Genomic DNA, 15016 nt, shown 5'->3' on the forward strand with positions numbered 1-15016 from the left:
GATCATGACCTGAGCCGAAGGCAGACGCTTAACCAACTGAGCCACTCAGGCGCCCCAATTTTGATTTTCAAGGAGTATTTTAATGGGCGCCTGGCTGGCTCAGATGGTTAAGCGTCTGCCTTCAGCTCAGGTCATGATCTCAGGGTCCTGGGATCGAGTCCCGCATCGGGTTCCCTGCTCAGTGCAGAGCCTGCTTCTCCCTCTCCCTCTGCCACTCCCTCTGCTTGTGCTCTTCTGTCTATCTCTCTGTCAAGTAAATAAATAAAATCTTAAAAAAAAAAGAAGTATTTTAATAACATTATGGATGCGGAATCCATATTGTAAGAGTTACTTTTTAGTGGAATTGCAGATTATAGATTCCACTTTCAAGAAATTTAATGGTAAAGGGAAATGACACACGAGTTGCAGTCCAAGCAGCAGTAAGATCAAGGTACGATCAGAAATAACCAAGTTATACTTAGGAATGGGGAGTAAGGAGCCAGGATGAGAGTGAGATTGAAATGCAAATCAAAAAGGAAACAAGGATGGGTGATGTCCCTGCAGAGGTATGAGGATCAGGGTTGGAAGAGCACCAGAGGTGAGTTCTGGGCAAGATGGAGACAGAATCCTTTCTTGGAGGCAAGAGGGAAGGAAGTGCCTGATGATAAAGCTATAGAGTGATTTTGAAATGGAAAAGAGAGAAGTTAAGGGAAACTCACAAGATAACTTCAAAATGGTCAGTAAAACTCAAGCAAGGTCTTATGTGAAGGGTCAAGGAAGCAATGTTGGAGTTGGGAGTGTAAAGAAAATGGAGAAGGTTTGGAACTTAGCAACTCAGTGAACAAAAGGATGGCTCAGCAGCTGAGAAGATCCAGGCTAGAATCGTGATTTTGACTGCTCCTTTAAATCAAGGACGCAGTCTTAGATTCCTTTTTATTCTCCATTGTACCTTGCACAGGGCAAGCAAACAATAAATTTATTACCTGGATTATGCTTTTTAAAGCTTGCTTTTGAATGAGCAGAAAAGACAAAAGAAAGAAAATAAGGGAAGTGATAGTAAGAGAAAATATTTTAGCCTTCCCAGGGCATGGGAATCCTGGAAGTACTCTGCTTGCCTAATGACCTTTAAGTCACTTACTTTCAATACTGGTTTCATTTCCCAGGCAGCAAAAGAGGAAGAATAAGCTCAGCCTCCTTATTTTCTTCTAAGAATATCACAAACTCTTCATAAAATAATATTTACACATTCTCTTGGTCACCTTATAAACAATATAGACACTGTCCATTTTTATAGATTTGCTTTTTTCTGAACTGTTTCATTATTATTATAGATGGACTCACAAGAGTTTGGCCTACTGGCATTGATTTTCTTCTGGCATTTCAAGATAACAGGAGGGGAAAAAAGAATATGAGCAGTGGAAATTTGTGACTTATAAAAATAAAATGAAGAAATGAAACAGAGGCAGCTTGATTACCTTAAACCTCAGTCAATATCATTGCCTTTAAATATTTCAGTAAATATTTATTTTGGGATTCTACAGTCATTTCAGCTCATCAGTATATCTGAAGTTGCATTTGAATTTCATAATGCATTTCTTGGAGGGGCGCCTGAGTGGCTCAGTCGGTTAAGCGTCTGCCTTCGGCTCAGGTCATGATCCCGGGGTCCTGGGATCGAGTCCCGCATCGGGCTCCTTGCTCCGTGGGAAGCCTGCTTCTCCCTCTCCCACTCCCCCTGCTTGTGTTCCCTCTCTGACTGTGTCTCTCTCTGTCAAAAAAATAAATAAAATCTTTAAAAAAAAAAAAAAATTTAAAAAAAAAAATAATGCATTTCTTGGAGGCACTTTATCTTTGTATCTTACTTACAAAGTGTAAACAAGCAAAGTAATTTAAACAAGTGTTAACTAGAAGACAATTCCAAATCATCCATGGCTTGCCATGTCATATCCAATTTTTCCCTATGTTGTGGTAGATTGCATGTCTATTTTTAACATTAATAATAAATTAGTTTTCCTTCTGGCCCTGGTTATGTTGTTGTTTTGAGTTTATTAAGCATCCAACTCTATCCACTTTAAAAGAAAAAAAATTAAGCAGAGAAATTCACAGCATCTTTTCTGTGACTCTGAATTCATCGTTATCAGCTTAGAAGGTATACTTTAATATTAAGCAGACCTAGGTCTGAAACATGGCATATGAGATTATCTGTCTGGCATCAAACTCAATGATAACCATCCCTATGGAATAATTTTAAGAAAACTCTTTGGCAATCACTGAGCCACCCTCCTCCATCCTTTATAGAAAGGGCAATAACAAGTTTTCCAATTATTTTCTAAAATGTCATGATAGTAAACTTAAAAACATACCTGTGCTTAGAATTATTTTGGAGAATTCTTGAGAAATTATTCTCGAAAAGGAACTCATCTTTATGTTCTGGAGCATGTTTACTGCAACACAGTACTAAGAGTATACTCTTTTTTTTTTTTTAAGTTTTATTTATTTAAGTAATCTCTACACCCAACATGGGGCTTGAACTCATGACCCTGACATTAAGAGGCCCATGCTCTTTCAACTGAGCCAGCCAGGTGCCCTGAGAGTATACTCTTGAAGACAAATATATGAACTTACATTTTAAGTTTGGTTTTTTTAAATGTGTGTACACATTCTTTGAGTCTACACTAGATCTTAGGATTCCGGCACTAACAACATGCTCCAGAGATGCAACTGAGGCATGCCCTAAGTCACTGTCAACATCCGCGTAGACAGACACATTTCCCCATTTGCTTCCTAACTCCCCAGGCTACTCTTAACTTCAGTTACTGTATTTTTGGTTCCAGAATTTCCATTAAAAAATAGATTCTAATCCTCTTGTGAAATTATCCATGTTTCGTCTATTTTTTTGAATATTTTAATCAGAGTCCTCGTCTGCTTATCTAATCCTGGATTACCTATGGGCTGGCTTCTACTGTATTTTTTCTTGGTTTTTGGTCATATAACTTTTATCTCTTGGCATACCTAATAGTTTCAGATACTCAATATTGATTATTGAGTATAAAATAATTATGTATTAAAAATTAAGTATAAATTATTAAGTGTAAGAAATACTGTGTACATATGTGATATTATCCTTCTCCAAAGACGATTCACTCTCATCTTTGCTGACAAAGATGCTAAACAAAAAGCCTCTGAAAAACAGTGATTTTATCATCTCAGCCTCCTACAATATAGTTTCAGAATTCAGCAAAATTTTGGGAAGAAAACTATCTGAGTCTCCCAACTCTCCACTATTCCCTTATTCCTGAGATGCTGGCTCTCTAAGACTGCAGTTTTGTCTTTCCAGTCCTGTGAGACCCCAGAGTGTAACTGGTTTGCTTGTTTTGTTCCCCAACAATGGTCCTTGGCCTAGGTAAAGCCCAGATGTTCAGTATCTTTCCTTGCACCCAGAATCCATAAGCGCCTTCAGGGAAAAAGCATCTGGAAGAGGTCAGCTCACCTTTTTGCAGTTCTTTCCCTGGAATCTTGGCCCTTCCAGTCTTATTGCTTTGCTTAAATAGTTCTCTGACTGCTTTATAGAGATGTTTCTGGTGTTTATCTGGTTTTTCTATTTATTTTTAGAGGGAGCAATGGTCTGCCTCAATTTACTCCATCATACCTGAAAGTGGAACTATACCTAAGCCACTCTTAAAAGTACTGTAAAGAGATAAGCTCATTTGCCAGTGACTATGCAAGAAAATAGAGGGTTTTCTAAAAGGGAGAGTTTCGTAGGTCCTTTCAGATACACCTCGGTAGTCAGAACTCACTATTCTTCATAGGCTCTGACCAGAGGGTGAGCAAGCGTGAGAAGAGGATCCTGGTTTCTTCTGGAAATGAAGGCACATTTATTCAGAGGTACTTGAACCAGCTCCCTTTCTGCCATATATCGCAGATTTAGTGAAAAGATAAGAAGAATCTACTTTTGGGGCGCCTGGGTGGCTCAGTCGTTAAGCGTCTGCCTTCGGCTCAGGTCATGGTCCCAGGGTCCTGGGATCGAGCCCCATATCGGGCTCCCTGCTCGGTGGGAAGCCTGCTTCTCCCTCTCCCACTCCCCCTGCTTGTGCTCCCTCTCTCGCTGTGTCTCTCTCTGTCAAATAAATAAAATCTTTAAAAAAAAAAAAATCTACTTTTATACTTCTATATGTACATATTCTCTAAACCTTTATATGTATGATATATACACATTTATCATTCCTCTTTTCCTTTATTACAGTTGCGAATATTTTTGTTTTTCATTTTCAGTCTTTTTTTTTTTTTTTAAGCAAAGAAGATTCTGCATCACTGCTCACACTCATTTCAAAGCTCAGGATACAATCCATGAAAAGTTGGGTCTTAGAACCACAGTCACACTTCACTGAATTAAAGTGACATCACAAATCATAGTTCCCTGCTTTACATGCTATGGTCACAAGTATAGAGCAGTTATTTAAAAGGAATGGAATGGGGGTGCCTGGGTGGCTCAGTTGGTTAAGCGACTGCCTTCAGCTCAGGTCATGATCCCGGAGTCCTGGGATGGAGTCCCACATCGGGCTCCCGGCTCAGTGGGGAGCCTGCTTCTCCCTCTGACCCTCTCCCCTCTCATAACTGTTTCTCACTCTCTCTCTCATATAAAAACTTAAAAAAAAAAAAGGAATGGAATGATGTCGTCAGAATACCTTCAATAGATATATTTCAAACTTTCTTCAGAGAATGAAAAGTTAAAGTGAAATAATAAATCATTCTCTAACAATGTTTTTTTAAAAGAATGTAGTCAGGTTTTCCCTAAGGACCTAGCCAGTCTTTCTGGTTTATTCTTTACATAATTATAGACTCAAGACAATACCAAAAGTACAGGAAAATTGTCACAACCGTGAAGAAACATTTACAACACTCCTGTTAAGTGACAGGCATTGTGTACCAAGAACCTTTGCCAATCTGGTGAAGTCTAGGGACCTCTTATTAGAATAATGTTTCTAAATCCATCAAAATAAAATATACAGAATTGCAAAGGAAGGCAATTTATCATGTTATAAAATATTTTAAAAGCAAGATTTGTGATACACTAAGATATGTGCTTTATTAATTCATTAAACAACAAAATCTAATGTCAGATCTAACATCTACCATGATTTTGAATTAGTAAGGAGCATAAACAATATTTTAAGATATCTATTATTGTAATGTGATACAAAAATCTTAGTGATTCCAATTGGTAATAAAATCACAGGTACAGCTACTACTACTGACGGTTATTTTGTGGAGATGGGTCTCCACTTACTCCATTTAGAGGTGAAAGAAATGCTAAATTTGTTTGAGGTTAGTGAAAATAAAGATGTAATTTTTTTCCCATCCAAGTTCACACACCCTCTGAATTCTATCCACAGATCCTCAAGGGTCCCCAGATTTGGAACTCCTGCTTTAAGTATTCCATCGTCTTCTACGAGGCATGGATGGCCCTGAGGGTACTGGGAAGTTCTGAGCAAAGAACAACTACTTCTGCACCTATTTGTCCCAGGCATGAAAGATCCTACTTGTTGGTAAGGTTGCTCTTACTAACTAGAATACAGGTGTTTTGCTTACTAATATGCACACAGCTCTGCCTTGCAAAGGGCCCTTGTACCATTCCTGAGAATCTTGGAGCTGGATTGGACTTGAAAGGTCATCTGGTACAAAAATGTCTGTCCCTAGAACTAGAGTTATTATGTGCCAGGCCCTCTGCCATATATGTTACTGCACCTGATTCTTGAAGCAACCCCATGAGGCAGATGTTATTATTCCGAGTTTATATAGACTCATCTGTTCATTCACAAAAAAGTATATTGGACACTTATTGTATAACTCTTACTAAACTAGGTGTGTGCCTTAAATATAAGCACAGAGTACAGCAGGAAAGAAAAGCATAAATTCTATATTGTGATAAGTACTTTGAAAAGAACAAACAAGTGGTTGAGAATGGACTCAAGGGGAACCTATTTCAAAAGACAGGGTTGTCAGTGGGGATCTCTCTGGGGAGGTAACATTTAAGCTGAAACCAGAGAAGGAACCAGTCATGCAAAAAGCAAGGGGAAGAGTGTTCCAGGCCAAAAGAACAGCAGGAACAAAGGCTGTTAGACAGGAAAATTTAACATTTTAAAAACATATATATTGTTTTAATTTCCTATTTTAAAAAAATTTTTAAATTTTTTTTTTTTTTTAGATTTTATTTATTTATTTGACAGAGAGAGACACAGCGAGAGACGGAACACAAGCAGGGGGAGTGGGAGAGGGAGAAGCAGGCTTCCTGCGGAGCAGGGAGCCCGATGCGGGGCTCAATCCCAGGACCCTGGGACCACGACCCCAGCCGAAGGCAGACGCTTAACGACTGAGCCACCCAGGCGCCCCTAAAATTTTTAAGTAAGCTCTGCACCCAATGTGGGGCTCAAACTCATGACCCTGAGATCAAGAGTCACATGCTCTACCGACCGAGCCAGGCAGGTGCCCTCCCTCTTAACCATTTTAAACTATATAGTTGAGTAGTGTTAGCAATATCCACATTATTGTGCAACAGATCTCTAGTATTTTTTCATGTAAAACGGAAACTATAGCCATTGAACAACTCCCCATCTTACCCTTTCCCAAAACCCGGGCAATGAAAAATTCTACTTTCTATTTCTATGAATGTGACTACTTCAGATACCCCATACGAGTGGAGCCATATGTTATTTGTCTTTTTGTGATTAGCCCAGTATCCTCAAGGATGATCCATGTTGTAGCGTATGTGACGATTTCCTTCTTTTTCAAGGCTGATTAGCATCCTACTACGTCTATGCATCCACCCACCCAGTGGATATTCGGGTTGCTCCACCTCTTAGCTACTGTGAATAGTACTGCTATGAACATGGGGGTGCAAATACCTCTTCAAGATACTGCTTTCAGTTCTTTTGGATATATACCCAGAAATGGGATATCTTGATCATAGGGTAATTCTATCAATTTTTTGAGGAACCCCCATACTGTTTTCCATAGTGGCTGCCACATTTTACGTTCCCAACAGTGCGCAAGGGTTCTGAATTATCAACATCCTCCGAAACCCTTATGAGGGACCCAGCTTCCCAAGGCCTGCTACAGGAGTGCTTGCTACACATGCACATGAAGTGCAGTTCAGAGGTGACAGGCATCTGGAAGAGGGCAAGGCTCTGTATAGGCCAGGTCATGGGAGCAGGGCCGGGGGTGGGGCGGATGTCAAGGCATATGCCTAACCTTCAATGGTAACCTGCTCAATGGTAATACTCCCTCCTGAAGGCAGAGATCCAAATTACTCAACTGCCTCCTTATGGAAGGGCTGGGGAAACTTGCAGGGGTATCCTTCAATATGAGAAACCCAAGACTTGATCAAGCAACAAGTCCAAATGCGGACTGATTTAAATTGGTGATAGTCCCCATTTGGACTTGTTGCTTGACTGGATCCTGGGCTTCTCCAATAATCAAGGCTACCAGGTGTCTCTAATTAGAGTATACTCTGGCCAGCCCCCGCTCCCCACCTCCCCTTGGCAAAGCAGACCAGATTCTTCCAGCCTGCCTTCAGGGGACATTCCTCATATGGAAGTTAGAGCCCACAATTAGCTATACGCCTTGAATCCAAAGAGCCCACACCATGACCTGACCTCTCCATGCCCTTGCCCTGTTCTAGGTACCTAGCTACCCTGACCTCTGCACCTGCACAGTAGGAACTCTGTCAGCCACCTTTGGACATCTGGGGCCCTCAAGGCCTGTGGAGTAAGGGGCAATCCTCAACACCTGCACTCCTTCATATGAGGAGGAAACCTATCTCCCTCTCCCAAAATCGCTGTGAGGCAGAAGCTGAAATGAGCTACAGTCAGTCCCCATGTGGACTGGCTGTGAGATTGGGTCCCAGGTTTCTCTAAACAAAAGGTTCCTAAGCATCTCAGAGTATACAACCAGACTCCTCCACCTCTGCCTTCAGGGGAATTAAGTACATTTGCTTAGGTTAAGGCACGGAATAGGTAGATTCCAGGGACCTGTAAGAGCCCCCTCTTGTGACCCAGCCTTGCTTGACGTTGTCCTGGTCCAGGTCCCTGGCTCCCCTGACCTATGCCACCTGTGCATGCAGTCCTCACTGTGTCAGCAGGTCTTTGTCCATTGGGGGCCCTCCAGGACTCTGGAGCTCAGACTGGATGGTGAACACCTCAGTAACTCCAAGGTGGAGGAAGCCCACAGCCCAAAAATCTTTATGAGGTGGCAGCTTTAAAGTGTTGACAGTAAGTCCCTATTTGGACGGGCTGCCTGGTGGGTTCCCAGGCTTTTCCAGGATTCCAGGCTCCCAAGCTGTCTCTTATTGGAGTACCCTGGCCCTCTATCCAGCCTTGATGTGGCAACACCATCAAGACTCCTCCAGCTCTGCCTTCTTGTGGAATATGGACATTTGTGTAGGTTAGGTCTTGGAATTAGGCAGATAACCTTGTATCCCCAAAAACCCGCTCCTGTGAACCAGCCTTAGGGTGGGGGAGAGCCCAGCCCCCTAAAATCACTCTGAAGCAGCCACTGGGCATGGACCTGTAGAGGCTGGCCCACAGGAACAGACTCTTGGGGGACAGGCCTATGCCTAGAAGCTAGCCCTTCCTGCACAGATGCCCATATTCCCCCTTAAGCAGAACTGGAGTATATTAGACTGCCTTGTCGGGTTGGGCTGGGCTGTTGTCTGGTGAATTCTCCAATTCTCCAATAAGAAACCCAAGGCCTGCTGAAGGGATATGTATGGCACATATGGGCACAGTGCATTTAAGGGTGCCAGGGATCTTGACCAGGGTAAGGGTCTGGAAAGTCGAGATCACAGGATCAAGCTCTTGTGGAACAAGGTATGGGCATAACTGTAAGCCCTAGCCTACACAAACACCCATAATCCTCATGAAGGCAGAGGAGGATGCTGGACTACCTTGCCAGGGTGGGCTGGACAGCCGGCTCACGTATCCTCCAATAAAAGATACCTGGAAGCCCTGGATGCAAAAGCAGCCCAGAACTGGATCAAGAAGGAAGTCCAAATGGGGACTGACTGTTGCCAATTTGCAGCTGCCTCTGAGTGATTTCTAGGGGTGGGCTCCCTCCAAGCTGGAGGCATGCAGGTGGTCAGGGGAGGTCAGTTTCCCAGGTTAGCCTGGGCTACCCACAGCCTGCTACAGGGGTGTGTACTGTGTATGCACGTGCAGGGGAGGGGGGTGGGGTCAGGGTTGCCAGGTATTTGTACTGTAGCAAGGGTCAAGAGGCTGACACAAATGTAGACGTGTAAAGAACAAGGAATGGGCTTAATTTTAAGTCTTAGGCTATACAAATACACGTACTGCCCCTGGAGACAGAGTTGCAGCATACTGCATTCCTTCTGTCATTGTGGGCTGGGTGTCTAGCAGGTGCACCTCAGTAGGAGACACCTGGGAGTCCCATTTGCTAAAGAAGCCAGAGCCTGATCAAGTAGCAAGTGCAAACGGGGACGATCAGCAATCTGTTGCCTCAGTGTGATTATTGGGGGGTGGACTCATTCCTTCCTGGAGGCTATGCAGCTGGTTGGGTCCAGTCCTAGTTCTCTGTGACTCTAGGACCCTGCTGTCCAAAGCCTGCTGAATGTGCATACAGCATATGCATATGCAGTGCTATTCAGGGAAGCCAGGGATCTGGAACAGGACAGGGGTCGGGAGATGCTAGAGCACAGGAGCAAACTCTTAGGGGATAGGGTTTATGCCTAATTGAAAGCCCTACAGGCCAGATAGGGAATTCCCCATGAAGGCAGCCCTAAAGGTTATTCAACTGGCCTGCCATGGAGCATCCAAGCAGTCTGGCCAGGATATCCTCCAATAGGAGACACCTGGGAGCCCTGGTCACTGGAGAAAGCCGGGATCCCAGTAGGCAGCCAGTCTAAATGGGGACTGTTGTCCATTTGCAGCTGCTCCCTCAGAAGGATTTGGTGGGGGTTGGCTTCCTCCATGCAGGAGGCTATGTCGTGGTTGAGCTTGGCCAGAGATCCACAAGACAGTGTGGTCAGCACGTCCATGGGCCAAGCAGGTCAGGGTAGCCAGAAACCCAGAAAGGATCGAGTGCTGAAGAGGCCAGGTGACAGGAGCAGGCTCCTATGGGTACAAAATGTCAGCCTAATCACAAAGGTTTATCTACACATTGTGGAATATCCCCGACGATGGCAGAGCTGGAGTTTTTTTTTAACTGTCTCATGATGAAGAGGCATGAACAGGCAGAACAAGGTATCCTCCATTAAGAAATACCTGGGAGTCTTACTTCTTAGAATTCTAAGCCTGGGGTCCCTTCAAATAGCAACTCCACATGGAGCCTGATTTACACTCATTTCAGCAGCTACCTCAGGGCAATTTTCAGTGGATGGGCTCCCTCCCCTTGCGATAATGCAGATGGTTCTGGATGGGTCCTAGACCCACATACTTTAAGAGTTCCCACTGCCTAAAGGCAGCTGATGGGGTACACACTATCCATGTGTCAGAACGAAAGGTCAGGGTAGCCAGGAACCTAGAACAGGGCAAGTGTCCAGAAGACTGAGATGAAGGAACGGACTCTTGGAATTACAAGGTATCTGACTAATTCCAACCTAACCTACACAAATGTGCATACCACCACTGAAGGCAGAGCTAGAGTAACCTGGCCTGCCTTGCCAGGGCTGAATCTGATGGCTTGTTGGGGTATCCTCTAATAGGAGATACGTGAGAACGCTGACTGCTATAGAAGCCAGGGACCCTGGCAGATAGTCCACACGGGGACAGACGGCCACTCTTTTCAGCAACTGCCTCCAAGTAATTTTCAGTGGGTGGGTTCATTCCAATGCAGGTGGTTGAAGATGGGCCCTAGCTCTACAGGCCTGGAGGGCTCCAGCTGCCCTAGGGCAGCAAACAGGGATGTACTTAGCAAGCACAGGTTGCTTAAGTCAGGGAAGCCAGAAACGTGGGACGGAGTAAGTGTCTTGAAAGGACAGGACACAGATTGGGATAACAGGGGTACATGGGATCTGCCTATTATAGAGTTTAACTCACACAAATAGGTATTATACTCCTAAAAGTAAAGCTCGGGGAATATGGACTTCCTTGCCAAGACATGATGGCCTGGATAACCTCCAAAAACAGAAACCCAGGAGCATTGCTTGCTGGAGAATCCTGGGATACCATTAGACAGCAAGTATCAATGGGACGATTACCAGTTTAAAGCTCCATTGCTGAAATATTTTGGGTGAGAGATTGCTTCACCCTGAGGACATTCAGGTGGTTAAGATCTGGCCAAAGCTCCATAGGCCTGGAGTAGCCCTGGCAGCCCAAGGCCAGCCGTCAGGGCACAGAGAGCACAAACTCAGGATAGTAGAAGACCTAAAACAAGGCAATGTCTGGTAAGCACGGTCGGAGAAGAGGGCTATTTGGGGATAATGACATTTGCTTTATCCCAAGCCATAATTTCAAAAAATGTAAATATTCCCCTTGAAGACAAAGCAGGAAAACTCTAGACTCTATGCCAGGGCTGCATCTGATGAGGTGGCCTGGCTATCTCCCAAAAGAATACATCAGGGAGCATTGATTACCAAAGAAGCAGGAAACCTGATCATGCAGTCAGTCCAAATGTGAACTGAATGTTTCATAATGGTTTCTGGGGTGTGAGATCCTATCACCTTGGAGGTTGAGCACATGGTTCTTCACTAAGAAGCCCACAGTCCTGTAAAGTTACAGCTGCAGACAAAGTGCATACTGGGCCCTCACCTGGCACCCAGCACAGGAGAAGTGCCTGCAGAGGCCAGGTAGCTGGTGCCTGCTTTCAGGTGTGTGAAAACTCTGCCTAATTCCAAGCACAAACATTCAAAAATATGAAAGATCCCAATGAAGGCAGAGCTAGAAAAATCTGGACTGCCTTGCAAGGGCAGGTATGAGTAAGTCACACAGGATAACCTCTAACAGAGACACCTGAAAGCCTGACTGGGCACCTGAGGAGCCCAGGACACAATCAAGTAGTTGGTCCAAATGGGGACTGAAAGTTCCCAGTATCAAAAGGAGCCTAAGAAATATTTTTCAGGGTATAAGCTCTTCACACCCTGAGTCCATTCAGTTGCCAGAGATCATTCAAAACTTTAGGGACCTGGGATGTTCCCTGAAAACCAAGGCTTGCTAACAGGCTACAGACTGCCCATGCATAGGAGGTGGCAGCTGAGAGGAGCAAAATGACAAGACAGGCTTGGCTCAGAAAAGGGGGCTATTTAGGGCCCTTGGCATCTGCCTCATTCTAAGCCTTACCCTACATCGATGCTCATAGTTCCCCAGAAGGCAGAGCTGGAGAAAATGGCCTACCCCGCTGGACTGGGGCTAGAGCCTGGACCCCAGGCCCCACCAAGCAGTGGTGCTACCTTCCAGTAAGACACACCCGGCACTACAGAGTGGTGGAGAAGCCAGCAACCCAGCCTGGGACTGGCTGCCTTCAGTTTCCAGCTGCTACCTCGGAAGGCCTCTTGGGGCCGGGATCCCTACGCCCACAAGGATCAGCAGGTAACTGCACAAGCAGGGGCTCCACAGGCCTGGAGGGCCCGTAGTGCACCTGCACGAGCCGCCCAAGTCAGGGCAGTCAGAGGCCGGGAGGAGGGCAAGTGTCTGGAGAAGCAGCCGGGGAATGGGCTGTCCCGGCTACAAGGCATATATATAAATCCCAGATGCAACGTACTCCAGTGTGCACAATCGCCCTGAAGGGAAAGCTGGAGGGCGACTGGACTGCCAGGTGGCCACCTGGGGCAGTGTTCAACAAGACACACCTGGAAGCCTCATTACTGGTAAACCTGGGGTCTCTGGCAGCCGGTCCAAAGGGGGACCAACTGCTGTCCAAAGAAAGCAGTGCCCTAAAAAAGGTTTGCTGGGTGCAGTGGGCTCCTACAGGACTGGAGGCTTGGCAGGTCCTTAGGGACCAACCACAACTCCCCTGCTGGAGGGCCCCAGGTGCAGGCTACCTGGATGCATACTGCACCTGGGCCAGCTGAGGAAGTCAGGGGAGAAGGGCCCTGGATCAAGGCCAGTGTCTGGTGATGCCAGGTCACTAGTGTAGCCTCTGAGGGGCTGGGAGGCACATCAAATGCTCATGGCAAGCACCAACCTTTCAAATACACAGATTCCTTTTGGGGGCAGAGATGGAGGAGTCTGGACTTCATCACCAGAGCGGGGACTACTTTTAAAAGCCCCAAATGGGGGCGCCTGGGTGGCTCAGTTGGTTAAGTGACTGCCTTCAGCTCAGGTCATGATCCTGGAGTCCCGGGATCGAGTCCCGCATCGGACTCCCTGCTCAGCGAGGAGTCTGCTTCTCCCTCTGACCCTCCTCCCTCTCATGCTCTCTGTCTCTCATTCTCTCTCTCTCAAATAAATAAATAAAATCTTAAAAAAAAATAAAATAAAATAAAAGCCCCAAACGGGAAACAATCCAAATACCAATGACAGAATGGAGAAATGAATGTGGTAATAGTCACATAAGGATACTACACCACACTATAAAGGAACAATGTACACACTATGGATGAAACAAAGATCATGTTAATGAAAGAAAAAAACACAAAGAATACATTTTTTAAGATTCCATTTATACAAAGAACAAAAATGGGCAAAACTAAGCTGTACTGACTGAAGTTAGGATATGGGTTATCCTTGACAGGAGGAGTTACTGGAAGGAGGTAAGAGGTGGACTTTCTGGGGGGCTACAAGTGTTCTGTGTTTCATGAGAGTAAAAGGGTGTGTTCAATTCAGGGAAATTCATCGAGCTACACACTTATGACAGACCCATTTTTCATTAAAAGAAAACAATTTTTAAAGGACCCATCCCTCCTCCCTCTCCAACCTTTTGTACCTCCTACCTTCAGGAGTCAAGATGCTTTTGACCTTCTGCAGGAAAGGCTGGTCCACAAAAGCTGGTGATGGACAACTCATTCCCAGTGTTGGGTCCTTACTGTCGACATCAAACATGACGACATTGTAGTGGGGCCATCCTGGGAAAGAGAAGCAAACAAGTCTTTGTCTAAGACCATCTACTTTTCCCTGTGACCTGTGGTGGCCGCAGGTGGCTAAGTCAGAAGGATGACATGGAGGTTGTGGTTTGTCTGTGTAAGGGCACTGACGTCACTGTCCAGGGGAGTCACTGTCCATTAGGGTTCTGCTGTGAGCACCCCACATGACAGACAGGGCTTTTTTTTTTTTTTTTTTTTTTAAAGATTTTATTTATTTATTTGACAGAGAGAGACACAGCGAGAGAGGGAACACAAGCAGGGAGTGGGAGAGGGAGAAGCAGGCTTTCAGCTGAGCAGTGAGCCCGATGCGGGGCTCGATCCCAGAACCCTGGGATCATGACCTGAGCCAAAGGCAGACGCTTAATGACTGAGCCACCCAGGCGCCCTGACAGGGCTTTTACTTGATCTTTTCCTCCACATTTAAAAGCACCTTCCATAAGCACACACATTCATGGGATCCGTGCTAGCATGATTACTACTTGGTTAAGAGTCCATCTATACCAGTAATATTCAATCCCAGCAGAACATTACGGTCACCTGGGAATATTCAAAATACTTCAATATTTCAGGGTCAAAAACCCTGGTGTGGGAAAGAACAGGTGGAAGGGGAGATAGGAAACCTCAGGCATTTTTCTTAAACTCCCAGGTAATTCGAAATACAGGCAGAATTGAGAACTATTGATTTAGGCAAAGCAGCTGCCTAAGTCTTTTGGAGCTGACCCAGCAAATGCTTGCAGGAGAAAATGTTCTCAAATTAAAGTTAGTGTATCTTTTCTAGTACTTGAAAAATAGCTGTCTCAAGAAAGATTTTGCTAAATGGGTGAGAAAGAACTGATGAAGGATCAGATGCACTCCTTGCTATAATGGAAATAGTTTTTACAAGGGGTAAGCTTGCAATGCTACGGACTTTCAGCAAACTCTGAGACTATGATAATGATTATTCAATAATTAATAAATACTGACACAGGACTACTGCATGCCCATTACTGTGCATGGCACAGATCTCGTTTT

The 15016-nt window shown here is 44.9% G+C and overlaps 1 protein-coding gene across 1 annotated transcript in view; it reads right to left on the reverse strand.

Moving 5' to 3' along the window:
- VAMP4 (vesicle associated membrane protein 4) overlaps positions 1–13996 on the reverse strand; it is a 50914-nt gene extending 36918 nt beyond the window's left edge. Inside the window, exon 1 of the mRNA XM_081824612.1 lies at positions 13856–13996. The gene's annotated coding sequence lies outside the window, so the exon portion shown is untranslated. The remainder of the gene's footprint in view (positions 1–13855) is intronic.
- Between the last annotated feature and the right edge of the window lie 1020 nt (positions 13997–15016).

Source organism: Leptonychotes weddellii, chromosome 6 (assembly GCF_054177405.1).
Source record: "Leptonychotes weddellii isolate Sample4059 chromosome 6, ASM5417740v2, whole genome shotgun sequence".
In the NCBI taxonomy this organism is placed as follows: Eukaryota; Metazoa; Chordata; class Mammalia; order Carnivora; family Phocidae; genus Leptonychotes; species Leptonychotes weddellii.